We start from the raw sequence: 14,143 nt of genomic DNA on the forward strand, positions 1-14,143 counted from the left end.
CATCAAAGTTCAAAATAAATTAATTTTCAAAGTGTAAGGGCATATTCTGGAGTTATGGCATCTAGAAAATATTAATTTCAATAGCAACCAGTCTTCAGACCTGAATGTAAGTGGTAGATTGGGTTTAAAATACAGCTCAAAAGAATGATGTCCTTGGAGCTGCAGACTGGGGTGCATTGCAAGCAAAGAAACACACCATTGACCTGAGACATATGCATATGTATGAATGCAGCCTAGCGTCAGTGAGACTTAGCATGCATTTTGGGTGTCTCAAGTGTTTGTGTGAAGATGGAGGTACTTGAAAGTTACATGTAACTCAAGAGACCCATGATGAAGGCATTGTAACTGTAGAAGGGCATTGTAACATATATAATGCGATGTAATACTGGGTCAGGAGGCCTCTCCTTCCAAGAGTGTCTCAAATATGATGCCTGCTTGTGTGCTGAATAAAAACTTCTATATCACCAGCTTCAGTGTCTCTCAGTGACTTCATTCATAGCCACAACACAAAATACATATATGTCACCTAATACAACCCTGAGATTCATTTTCTTGTGGGCATACTCAGTAAATCCAAGAACCATAATATCAAGAAGGCAGCTAACAGGGCAGTCAAACAACCAATGTGCAATAAACAACAAACTGCATAAATACAAAAGTGAAAATGAAAATAATAATAAATAAATAAGCAATAGCTAAGGAGAAAATGAGATGAAGAATCCTTGAAAGTGAGTCCGTAATTTCTGGGAATAGTTCAGTGATGGGGCAAGTGAAGTTGAATGAAGTTCTCCCCATTGGTTCACGCATCTGATGGTTGTGGGGTAATAGCCTGAAACTGGAACAACAGAAATTCATTTTCTTCATAGCACCCACTGCAGAGTATATCTTTGTGATTTTGACACCAATTTCTGATACAGGTTGATCACCACTTATCTGAAAAGCTTAAGGCCGAAAGTGCCTTGGGTTTTGGATATTTTTGGATTTTGAAATAATTGTATCCATATAATGAAATACCTTGCGGATGGGATCGAAGTCTAAACACAAAATCCGTCCATATCACATATAACTTATATATGAATATACTGAAGGTGGGTTTATAATATATGTTAATAATCTTGTGCATGAAACAATAATGTGTACATTGAACTATCAGCAAGGTACGCTATCACTACCTCAGCTGCCCAGGTGGACAGTCAATTGCTGTTTGACATCGCAATCATTCCCAACTCTGAATACAGTAACACACATCAAAGTTGCTGGTGAACGCGGCAGGCCAGGCAGCATCTCTAGGAAGAGGTACAGTCGACGTTTCGGGCCGAGATCCTTCGTCAGGACTAACTAAAAGAAGAGCTAGTAAGAGACACAGTTTGTGATATTGGTTAGCAGTCTTTGTTTTACACTTGCTCATCACACACATATGTACTTAACAGTAAAAATTATTACATACCATTAATATAATGAAAATATAAAGTATGCAGGGTATCAAAAGCAGAGTAGCAGCATCAAGTGAATACATGAATCAGCTGTTGAACAACTAACAATGTCTCCACCTATGATGCTGTGTTTTGAATAAAAGATTACAGTACGCTATCAGATGCTTCTCACTTATGCTTTTCCAACAACTTGATTTTCTGTGTTACATATAAACATAAATGCTTCCTCTTTCTCTTTTCACTATTACACATAGGCCTTCAGGAGGACCCCAACCTTGTCATGATTTGGAGGCTTGCATGCCTCAATGACCCAGAAAGTTATATTGGCTGGAGTCAGGGCTTTATGCTTTGGCCCTTGATAGGGACACCCATGCCAAGCAGGTCAAAGAGTAGAGGACAAACTAAGAGTGGTCCACCGCTCCTCCAGATTTGGGGGTTCAGCTCAGGGCTAAGAACTCTGACTGGTAAAACAAAGTTGTTATGGAAACAACAATGAAGAATCCTTCTACATCTGAGTGCAATGGTATTCCTGAGTCTCCACTGGAGACTTGCATGACTGACAGTAGTGGAAACTGAGAGGAAGCTTCTGACACAATGAAGGAAGCCCTGAACATGGCCAGAGATGGGAGACCTTTATTGCTGCCCTACACGCCAGCAACATAACAGGAAATAAGTAAGTATTACATATAAGGGTAACTGTAGACCCTTTAGACATTTTCAATAATATCTTTGCAGCACAGAGCAGAGAATAAGCACAAAATACATGGAGTACTCACTATGAGTAATGCATGAAGGTATGGCTATGATGACTGCTGAAAACACATTGGTGCCAACAGGACCCCATACAGGAGATCACCACTCATTCTTCCAAACTGCAGGAAGTACAGGCACAGAGCTATCAAACGCTCCTCATACATTAACTCTTTTGTTCCTAGATCAATCTCCTGCACCTCCTCTGGACCCTCTCCAGTGCCAGTTCATCTTAGATATGGGGCCCAAGTTGCTCCAGTGTGGTCTGACCAATGCCTTATAAAGCCTCAGCATTACATCCTTGTTTTTATATCCTCGTCCCCTGTACCTCATGGTGAGGAAATTCCAGGCTGAGGGTGAAGTTGAATATTTTAAGGGTAAGAATAAGTATAAGGGAACAATTCTTCTCAAAGGTGCTGTTTGCTCAGGATGAAATGAGCCTCATTTTCTTAACGAAGGAGTATGTTTTTTTTTATTCACCCAGATTTTTCATGACAAAATAACACACCATGTGGGGTGTGTTATTATGTGTACATAATAAAGAACTTCATTTCCCAGTGGACAAAATGAACCAGAAGCTTCCATGGTGAGCTGGTTATACACACTGTGTTGTTCTGTAATAAAATGTTGCCATACCAAGTTTGTCTTTATTGAGAACAAACATGGCTTGGTGGCAGAAGTCAGCATGAGGTCTAAACACAGAGTAAATGAACACCGTGCGTGGCTGAGAAAGAGACACTAGTTTCAATGGAAAGTGACAGACAGAAGCAGGCCTGTTGAGGCAACAGAGCACGCTGTATCCTGAAGTTCACTGAGTTCATCAAGAAATTCAGGTGAAAGGCCAAGAGTTTTCATCATGGATAAGCTAAGTCCTCCCACACGTACGCAGTTTACCGGCAATCTAATTGATAAGTGGTAACACTTCAAATAGTGATTCAATATATATTTAGCAGCTAGCAGAGAGGGAGGGGTGCTGATTAAAATTTGAAAGCATCTTTTTTTTTGCATGTAATTAATGAAGATGCTTTGGACATCTAAAACAGCTTTCAAATTGATGAAATAGCTTTTATATAGGATAGTCTGATGACAAAAATTTGAGGAGTATTTTGTCCCAAGTTAAAACACCACGTTTGAGAGATAAGTTTTTTTTCTTGTGACCAGAAACAAAGTGTGAGCTTTGACCAATACTTAGCTGAGTTTCACACGCAGAGTAAGTCCTGAGAGCTTGGAGATTTGAGGTTCTCACTAGTTAGAGACAAAATAGTTTGTGGAATCCCAGGTAATGGTGTCAGAGAAGGATTGCTCCGTGAAAAAGATTTGATGCTTAAAAAGGTTGTGAATATGTGGAGAGCAGCAGAGACCACACATACACAAGCTAAGGAGCTGCACAGGGTAGGTACAACAGTACATGCTGTGAAAACAGAGAAGCAGTGCACAAAGTGTTTCCCAAAGCAACAGCAAAGCAAAGAGTTAGGCTCAAACAGCAGATGCAGCAAATGTAGAGGCAGTCACATTCCAAAGACGTGTCCTGCTTATGGAAATTCCTGCAATAATTGGGGGAAGAAGAATCATTTTGCAAAGCTGGAGTAAGCAAGAGAAAAGTGCACATGGTTGATGAGGAAATGGATGGAGTATTTGTGGGTTTTCTGGTGCTGATAAAACAGAACGCATTGTTCCAGTGACTGTGAATGAGACAGTAATTCCATTCAAGTTTAACACCAGAGCCCAGATGAATCTGTTGCCTATGGATGTTTACAAGACTCTCAAAGTGAAGAACAATATTTACCAAATGAAGTTAAAGGTGACTGGAGGGAATGTTCCAGTGAAAGGGAGCTATATACTGACCTTCAAGCACAAGAGACAGGACCTAAAAGCACAGCTACTGATTGTAGAAAAGAGGGTACAGCCAATATTGGATCTGAGTGCATGTGAAAAGCTCAACCTGGTGAAAATGTTTTTGTATGCAAACACGAGGAAATCTGCAGATGCTGGAATTTCAAGCAACACACATAAAAGGTGCTGGTGAACGCAGAAGGCCAGGCAACATCTCTAGGAAGAGGTACAGTCGACGTTTTGGGCCGAGACCCTTCGTCAGGACTAACTGAAGGAAGAGCTAGTAAGAGATTTGAAGAGATTTTCAAAATAAAGAATTTCAGTTCCTGGTGGCAATGGAGCTGAGTAACCAGGAGCTGGAATCTTCAATGGTGAGCTGGTGTAGTTCTGTAATAAAATGTTCTAGCACTTACCCACACCAAGTTTGTCTTTATCAAGAACAAACATAACATACGGAGTCTTTGTTTTCTTATTACAGGAAAGATTTAAGGATGTACTTCAAGCCTCCAGCAAGAAACGATTCCTGATGATCTCTGGCTCACAATTGCAACAGATATGACGTATTATTGAAATGTGGCATTGAGCTAGTTAAGTTAAAAGCAGGGGTTCCCAACCTTTTTTTATGCCATGTACCAATACCATTAAGCAAAGGGTCCCTGGACCCCAGGCTGTGAACCGCTGATTTAAAAGACCACCCATGACTCCCCTTCTTTCTGTTTTGTGATTTCAACACTTTTACTACTTGCAATTTCTTCGTGATTGGGTGGTAGAAATGGTATCGCTGTTGGCATTTGCAATCCCTGAAACATCAATCTTTAAACATTTGGGTACAATAATTAACTTAAAACCAGAATACACAGAAGTGTGTGTGTGTGTGTGTAATTCCAGTATTCAATAACATCTCAGATTATCTTTTACCTTCCCTCTAGACCACAACCTCCAAGCCTTCCAGCTCAGATCAGGTCTGTAATAATTTAGGTAATTTTAAGTCAAGTTAATTTTAAATAATTGCAGATTCCTTTTTTACTTAAATGAAATTAAAATTTTGACCAACAATTTCAAAACTAGTGAAATCATAGAGATGAGAAAAAAGGAACAGAGTCTCATAGAGCGGGCAGCGTAGCTTGTGGGCTGCGAAGTGAGCCGGGAACAGAGTGAAGACTTAAGGGCTTCGGCTCAACGGTTTTAGGTGGAAACGGGCAAGGCGAGGAAGGTTTGGCATTCATTTTCTGTTGTTATTTGAGGAGAGGGGCAGTATGAGTGTGAGGGCAGTTTGCTGTTCTCGGTGTCGGATGTGGGAGGCCCTGGAGTCTACAAGCCTCCCGGATGTCTACATCTGCGCCAAGTGCATCGAGGTGCAGCTCCTAAGGGACCGCGTTACGGAACTGGAGCTGCAGCTCGATGACCTTCGTCTGGTCAGGGAGAGTGAGGAGGTGATAGAGAGGAGTTGCAGGCAGGTGGTCACGCCAGGGCCACGGGAGGCAGACAAGTGGGTCACGGTTAGGAGGGGGAAGGGGAAAGGTCCAGGTAATAGGGAGTACCCCGGTGGCTGTGCCCCTTAACAACAGGTACTCCTGTTTGAGTACTGTTGGGGGGGACAGCTTACCCGGGAGAAGCGACAGTGGCCGTGCCTCCGGCACAGAGTCCGGCCCTGTAGCTCAGGAGGGTAGGGCAAGGAAGAGGAGGGCAGTTGTGATAGGGGACTTGATAGTAAGGGGGTCAGATAGGTGATTCTGTGGACGCAGTCCAGAGACCCGGATGGTAGTTTGCCTCCCTGATGCCAGGGTCCAGGATATTTCTGATCGTGTCCAAGATATCCTGAAGTGGGAGGGTGAGGAGCCAGAGGTCATGGTACATATAGGTACCAATGACAGAGGTAGGAAAAGGGATGAGGTCCTGAAAGGAGAATATAGGGAGCTAGGAAGGGAGTTGAGAAAAAGGACCGCAAAGGTAGTAATCTCGGGATTACTGCTTGTGCCACGCGACAGTGAGAGTAGGAATGCGATGAGGTGGAGGATAAATGCGTGGCTGAGGGATTGGAGCAGGGGGCAGGGATTCAAGTTTTTGGATCATTGGGACCTCTTTTGGCGCAGGCGTGACCTGTACAAAAAGGACGGGTTGCACTTGAATCCTAGGGGGACCAATATCCTGGCAGGGAGATTAGCGAGGGCTACTGAGGTGACTTTAAACTAGAATGGTTAGGGGGTGGGAATCAAATTAAAGAGGCTAGGCGTGAGGAGGTTAGTTCACTACAGGGGGATGGGAACCAGTGCAGAGAGGCAGAGGGGTGTAAAGTGAGGGTAGAAACAAAAAGTACTATGGAGAAAAGTAAAAGTGACAGGCTGACAAATCCAGGGCAAGCATTTAAAAAGGGCCACTTTTCAACATAATTGTATAAGGGCTAAGAGAGTTGTAAAAGAGCGCCTGAAGGCTTTGTGTGTCAATGCAAGGAGCATTCGTAATAAGGTGGATGAATTGAAAGTGCAGATTGTTATTAATGATTATGATATAGTTGGGATCACAGAGACATGGCTCCAGGGTGACCAGGGATGGGAGCTCAACGTTCAGGGATATTCAATATTCAGGAGGGATAGACATGAAGGAAGGGGAGGTGGGGTGGCGTTGCTGGTTAAAGAAGAGATTAACGCAATAGAAAGGAAGGACATAAGCTGGGAAGATGTGGAGTCGATATGGGTAGAGCTGCGTAACACTAAGGGGCAGAAGACACTGGTGGGAGTTATGTACAGGCCACCTAACAGTAGTAGTGAGGTCGGAGATGGTATTAAACAGGAAATTAGAAATGTGTGCAATAAAGGAACAGCAGTTATAATGGGTGACTTCAATCTACATGTAGATTGGGTGAACCAAATTGGTAAAGGTGCTGAGGAAGAGGATTTCTTGGAATGTATGCGGGATGGTTTTTTGAACCAACATGTCGAGGAACCGACCAGAGAGCAGGCTATTCTGGACTGGGTTTTGAGCAATGAGGAAGGGTTAATTAGCAATCTTGTCATGAGAGGCCCCTTGGGTAAGAGTGACCATAATATGGTGGAATTCTTCATTAAGATGGAGAGTGACATAGTTAATTCAGAAACAAAGGTTCTGAACTTAAAGAGGGGTAACTTTGAAGGTATGAGACGTGAATTAGCTAAGATAGACTGGCAAATGACACTTAAAGGATTGACGGTGGATATGCAATGGCAAGCATTTAAAGGTTGCATGGATGAACTGCAACAAATGTTCATTCCAGTTTGGCAAAAGAATAAATCAAAGAAGATAGTGCACCCGTGGCTGACAAGAGAAATCAGGGATAGTATCAATTCCAAAGAAGAAGCATACAAATTAGCCAGAGAAAGTGGCTCACCTGAGGACTGGGAGAAATTCGGAGTTCAGCAGAGGAGGACAAAGGGCTTAATTAGGAAGGGGAAAAAAGATTATGAGAGAAAACTGGCAGGCAACATAAAAATGGACTGTAAAAGCTTTTATAGATATGTAAAAAGGAAGACTGGTAAAGACAAATGTAGGTCCCCTGCAGACAGAAACAGGTGAATTGATTATGGGGAGCAAGGACATGGCAGACCAATTGAATAATTACTTTGGTTCTGTCTTCACTAAGGAGGACATAAATAATCTTCCAGAAATAGTAGGGGACAGAGGGTCCAGTGAGATGGAGGAACTGAGCGAAATACATGTTAGTAGGGAAGTGGTGTTAGGTAAATTGAAGGAATTGAAGGCAGATAAATCCCCAGGGCCAGATGGTCTGCATCCCAGGGTGCTTAAGGAAGTAGCCCAAGAAATAGTGGATGCATTAGTGATAATTTTTCAAAACTCGTTAGATTCTGGACTAGTTCCTGAGAATTGGAGGGTGGCTAATGTAACTCCACTTTTTAAAAAAGGAGGGAGAGAGAAACCGGGGAATTATAGACCGGTTAGCCTAACGTTGGTGGTGGGGAAACTGCTGGAGTCAGTTATCAAGGATGTGATAACAGCACATTTGGAAAGCGGTGAAATGATCAGACAAAGTCAGCATGGATTTGTGAAAGGAAAATCATTTCTGACGAATCTCATAGAATTTTTTGAGGATGTAACTAGTAGAGTGGATAGGGGAGAACCAGTGGATGTGGTATATTTGGATTTTCAGAAGGCTTTTGACAAGGTCCCACACAGGAGATTAGTGTGCAAACTTAAAGCACACGGTATTGGGGGTAAGGTATTGGTGTGGGTGGAGAGTTGGTTAGCAGACAGGAAGCAAAGAGTGGGAATAAACGGGACCTTTTCAGAATGGCAGGCGGTGACTAGTGGGGTACCGCAAGGCTCAGTGCTGGGACCCCAGTTGTTTACAATCTATATTAATGACTTGGATGAGGGAATTAAATGCAGCATCTCCAAGTTTGCGGATGACACGAAGCTGAGTGGCAGTGTTAGCTGTGAGGAGGATGCTAAGAGGATGTAGGGTGACTTGGATAGGTTGGGTGAGTGGGCAAATTCATGGCAGATGCAATTTAATGTGGATAAATGTGAAGTTATCCACTTTGGTGGCAAAAGTAGGAAAACAGATTATTATCTGAATGGTGGCCAATTAGGAAAAGGGAAGGTGCAACGAGACCTGGGTGTCATTATACACCAGTTATTGAAAGTGGGCATGCAGGTACAGCAGGCGGTGAAAAAGACGAATGGTATGCTGGCATTTATAGCGAGAGGATTGGAGTACAGGAGCAGGGAGGTACTACTGCAGTTGTACAAGGCCTTGGTAAGACCACACCTGGAGTATTGTGTGCAGTTTTGGTCCCCTAATCTGAGGAAAGACATCCTTGCCATAGAGGGAGTACAGAGAAGGTTCACCAGATTGATTCCTGGGATGGCAGGACTTTCATATGAAGAAAGACTGGATGAACTGGGCTTGTACTCGTTGGAATTTAGAAGATTGAGGGGGGATCGGATTGAAACGTATAAGATCCTAAAGGGATTGGACAGGCTAGATGCAGGAAGATTGTTCCCGATGTTGGGGAAGTCCAGAACGAGGGGTCACAGTTTGAGGATAGAGGGGAAGCCTTTTAGGACCGAGATTAGGAAAAACTTCTTCACACAGAAAGTGGTGAATCTGTGGAATTCTCTGCCACAGGAAACAGTTGAGGCCAGTTCATTGGCTATATTTAAGAGGGAGTTAGATATGGCCCTTGTGGCTACGGGGGTCAGGGGGTATGTAGGGAAGGCTGGGGCGGTGTTCTGAGTTGGATGATCAGCCATGATCATAATAAATGGCGGTGCAGGCTCGAAGGGCTGAGTGGCCTACTCCTGCACCTATTTTCTATGTTTCTATGTTTCTATCACAATTTCAAAGATAAACACGAGATTCTGCAGAAACTGGAAATCTTGAGGAACATACACAAAATGCTGGAGGAACACTGACAGGCAGCATCTATGGACTGAGACCTTTCACACTTGAGAGAAAGAGGGCAGAAACCAAAATAAGAGGATGAGAGAAGGTGTACAAGCTGGTAGTTGATAAGTGAATCCAAATGAGGAGGAAGGTTGGTCCTTGCAAACTGAATGACTTGGTGTGACTGGTTGGAAAAGTAAATGGGCATAGTATTACACAAGGATTCTGAAATAAGGCTTACAGAGCTAAATTTGAATTAGACTTCAATAGAGGTCTTGGCATTTCAAGGAAAATTCAAGCAATGCTTTTTGAAGGCTGGACTATGCACGTATTCTAATCAATGACATGGTAAGTTTAAAATTTTACATAATTGTACTTTAATAATATATTAAGGTTGACCCTTTAGTGTGTGTAGGGAGAAATTATGGTGCTCTGAAGTCTCTGAATTTTATTGTTTTTGAAATCACTTTTAGAGTCAGTCAATTACTCTTAAAGAGTCCTCCACACTGCACAATGATCTCATTTGTGGGAATTTCTCACTTAATGTTTTCATCAGCATTTTAAAAATATTTGCTTAGATTTGGCAAAGATAATAAGGGGTTGTAAAAGCTTCAGTAAATATAAAGGAAATAGGGAATAGATCAAAGTCAATGAAACCCTCCAACAGAAGAGTACATGTCTGCTGGTGTTCAAAGGTTAAGCTTGATAGTCAGCTCAATTTCATCCTCTGGGCGTACAGAATCATTGCTTGAATTGTTATCAAATATCTTCAAGGAGATTATAAACTTCACAACATTACAAGGGATGGATTGCAAATGATTTCTGAACATTTGGCCATGGGTCCTTCTTAAACCTATTGCCTAGCTCAAATTGTACTTGTCATATCTCAGATTGATCTGAGCACAATACAACTGACATAGTTATTGTAATACACATTTGTAAGTAACACAATTTATGATTCAAAAATTTAGTTTTAACTTGAGGCACAAAGGCAATATGGCTATTCCACATGCATATTTGCTGCTGTGGTCTTTCAGCAACAACTATTTACACTCCTCATCATACAGAAGGGAAACGGGCTATTAGGCACATCACATCCATGCCAACCAGTTAATCTTCTGTATTAATCCCATCACCCAACATTTGGCCCATTGCCCTCCATGCCTACTCATTCAATTACTCCTCTAGATTCCTACTATTTGCTTCCACCACTCCCTCCAGAAATACATTTCACACACTTGCTGTTCTAAGTAAAATAGTTCCTCCTAAATCTGTTACGGGAAATCTGGAATTAAATTATAGAGCATCATATTAACTTTAGCAACTAACTTCAGCAAGCAATCTTTAGAACTGAACATGGATTGTAGATTAAATTTAAAATGCAGTCTAGGACAATAGGTTCCTAGAACTGTGGATAGCAGATAATTGAAAGACCAGACAATGCTAATTAATATTAATTTTGGGTGTCTGGGGTGTGGGTACGAAGGAGTAATAAGTAATTGAAAGGAGGTATTTTAGATACATTGTAAATATAGAATTGTTCTTTGATCTTTAGCATATATGGTGCCATGTAATATTGGGTCGAACAGGACTCTCCTTTCAGAGAGTGTCTCATTTCGCCGAATAAAGGACTACCTTATATCTACCAGCTGTGTCACTCCAGTTACTTTGTTCACATTACAACAAAATCCCTTCTAAATCTCTTTCCTCTTACTCTAAATCTATGTCTTCTGGATGTATTCATGTCAGGTAAGAGGGAAAGGTTCCTCCCTTTTAATTTATTCATGCTCCTCATCATTTCATTTCTGTTTTTCTGTAAGATTTGAAGTACATTGAAACATACGGTGAAATGTGTTGCAATAGAATCTATTGCGTCAATGACCAACATAGTCCAAGATGTACTGGGGCCACAAGTATCACCGTGCTTCTGGCAACAACATAGCATTGCCAGAGCTTCCTGTTCCTAACCCGTTCATGTTTGGAATGTGGAAGGAAACCGGAGCTCCCAGAAGAAGTCCATGTGGTCACAGGGAGAATGTCCTTACGACAGCAGCAGGAATTGAAACACAAGAAATTCGGCAGATGCTGGAAGTCCAAAGCAACACACACAAAATGCTGGAGGAATTCAGAGGGTCAGGCAACATCTATGGAAAAGATTAAACAGTTGACATTTCAGGTTGAGACCCATCATCAGGACTGGAAAGGACAGGGAAAGGACTCCAGAATAAAAAAGTGGGGGTTGGGGAAGGACGGAGTGTGATAGGTGAAGCCAAGTGGGAAGAGAAGTTAAAGGGCAGGAGAGGAAGGAATTTGATAGGAGAGGAGAGTGGGCCATATGAGAAAGGGAAGCAGGAAGTAGGGAACCCAAGGAGGTTACACATGAATCCTAGGGGGACCAATATCCTGGCAGGGAGATTAGCGAGGGCTACTGAGGTGACTTTAAACTAGAATGGTTGGGGGGTGAGAATCAAATTAAAGAGGCTAGGCGAGAGGAGGTTAGTTCACAATAGGGGGAATGGAACCAGTGCGGAGAGACAGAGGAGTGTAAAGTGAGGGTAGAAGCAGAAAGTAGTAAGGAGAAAAGTAAAAGTGGCAGGCTGACAAATTCAGGGCAAGCATCAAAAAGGGCCACTTTTCAACATAATTGTATAAGGGCTAAGACAGTTGTAAAAGAGCGCCTGAAGGCTTTGTGTGTCAATGGAAGGAGCATTCGTAACAAGGTGGATGAATTGAAAGTGCAGATTGTTATTAATGATTATGATATAGTTGGGATCACAGAGACATGGCTCCAGGGTGACCAAGGATGGGAGCTCAACGTTCAGGGATATTCAATATTCAGGAGGGATAGACATGAAAGAAAAGGAGGTGGGGTGGCGTTGCTGGTTAAAGATGAGATTAACGCAATAGAAAGGAAGGACATAAACCGGGAAGATGTGGAATCGATATGGGTAGAGCTGCATAACACTAAGGGGCAGAAAGCGCTGGTGGGAGTTGTGTACAGGCCACCTAACAGTAGTAGTGAGGTCGGAGATGGTATTAAACAGGAAAATAGAAATACGTGCAATAAAGGAACAACAGTTATAATGGGTGACTTCAATCTACACGTAGATTGGGTGAGCCAAACTGGTAAAGGTGCTGAGGAAGAGGATTTCTTGGAATGTATGCGGGATGGTTTTTTGAACCAACATGTTGAGGAACCGACTAGAGAGCAGGCTATTCTAGACTGGGTTTTGAACAATGAGGAAGGGTTAATTAGCAATCTTGTCATGAGAGGCCCCTTGGGTAAGAGTGACCATAGTATGGTGGAATTCTTCATTAAGATGGAGAGTGACATAGTTAATTCAGAAACAAAGGTTCTGAACTTAAAGGGGGGTAACTTTGAAGGTATGAGACGTGAATTAGCTAAGATAGACTGGCAAATGACACTTAAAGAATTGACGGTGGATATGCAATGGCAAGCATTTAAAGGTTGCATGGATGAACTGCAACAATTGTTCATCCCAGTTTGGCAAAAGAATAAATCAAGGAAGGTAGTGCACCCGTGGCTGACAAGAGAAATTAGGGATAGTATCAATTCCAAAGAAGAAGCATACAAATTAGCCAGAAAAAGTGGCTCACCTGAGGACTGGGAGAAATTCAGAGTTCAGCAGAGGAGGACAAAGGGCTTAATTAGGAAGGGGAAAAAAGATTATGAGAGAAAACTGGCAGGGAATATAAAAACTGACTGTAAAAGCTTTTATAGATATGTAAAAAGGAAAAGACTGGTAAAGACAAATGTAGGCCCCCTACAGACAGAAACAGGTGAATTGATTATGGGGAGCAAGGACATGGCAGACCAATTGAATAATTACTTTGGTTCTGTCTTCACTAAGGAGGACATAAATAATCTTCCAGAAATAGTAGGGGACAGAGGGTCCAGTGAGATGGAGGAACTGAGCGAAATACATGTTAGTAGGGAAGTGGTGTTAGGTAAATTGAAGGGATTAAAGGCAGGTAAATCCCCAGGGCCAGATGGTCTGCATCCCAGAGTGCTTAAGGAAGTAGCCCAAGAAATAGTGGATGCATTAGTGATAATTTTTCAAAACTCGTTAGATTCTGGACTAGTTCCTGAGGATTGGAGGGTGGCTAATGTAACCCCACTTTTTAAAAAAGGAGGGAGAGAGAAACCGGGGAATTATAGACCGGTTAGCCTAACGTCGGTGGTGGGGAAACTGCTGGAGTCAGTTATCAAAAATGTGATAACAGCACATTTGGAAAGCAGTGAAATGATCGGACAAAGTCAGCACGGATTTGTGAAAGGAAAATCATTTCTGACGAATCTCATAGAATTTTTTGAGGATGTAACTAGTAGAGTGGATAGGGGAGAACTAGTGGATGTGGTATATTTGGATTTTCAAAAGGCTTTTGACAAGGTCCCACACAGGAGATTAGTGTGCAAACTTAAAGCACATGGTATTGGGGATAAGGTATTGATGTGGATAGAGAATTGGTTAGCAGACAGGAAGCAAAGTGTGGGAATAAACGGGACCTTTTCAGAATGGCAGGCAGTGACTAGTGGGGTACCGCAAGGCTCAGTGCTGGGACCCCAGTTGTTTACAATATATATTAATGACTTGGGTGAGGGAATTAAATGCAGCATCTCCAAGTTTGCGGATGACACGAAGCTGGGCGGCGGTGTTAGCTGTGAGGAGGATGCTAAGAGGATGCAGGGTGACTTGGATAGGTTGGGTGAGTGGGCAAATTCATG

This window comes from Mobula birostris, chromosome 24, assembly GCF_030028105.1.
Source record: "Mobula birostris isolate sMobBir1 chromosome 24, sMobBir1.hap1, whole genome shotgun sequence".
In the NCBI taxonomy this organism is placed as follows: domain Eukaryota; kingdom Metazoa; phylum Chordata; class Chondrichthyes; order Myliobatiformes; family Myliobatidae; genus Mobula; species Mobula birostris.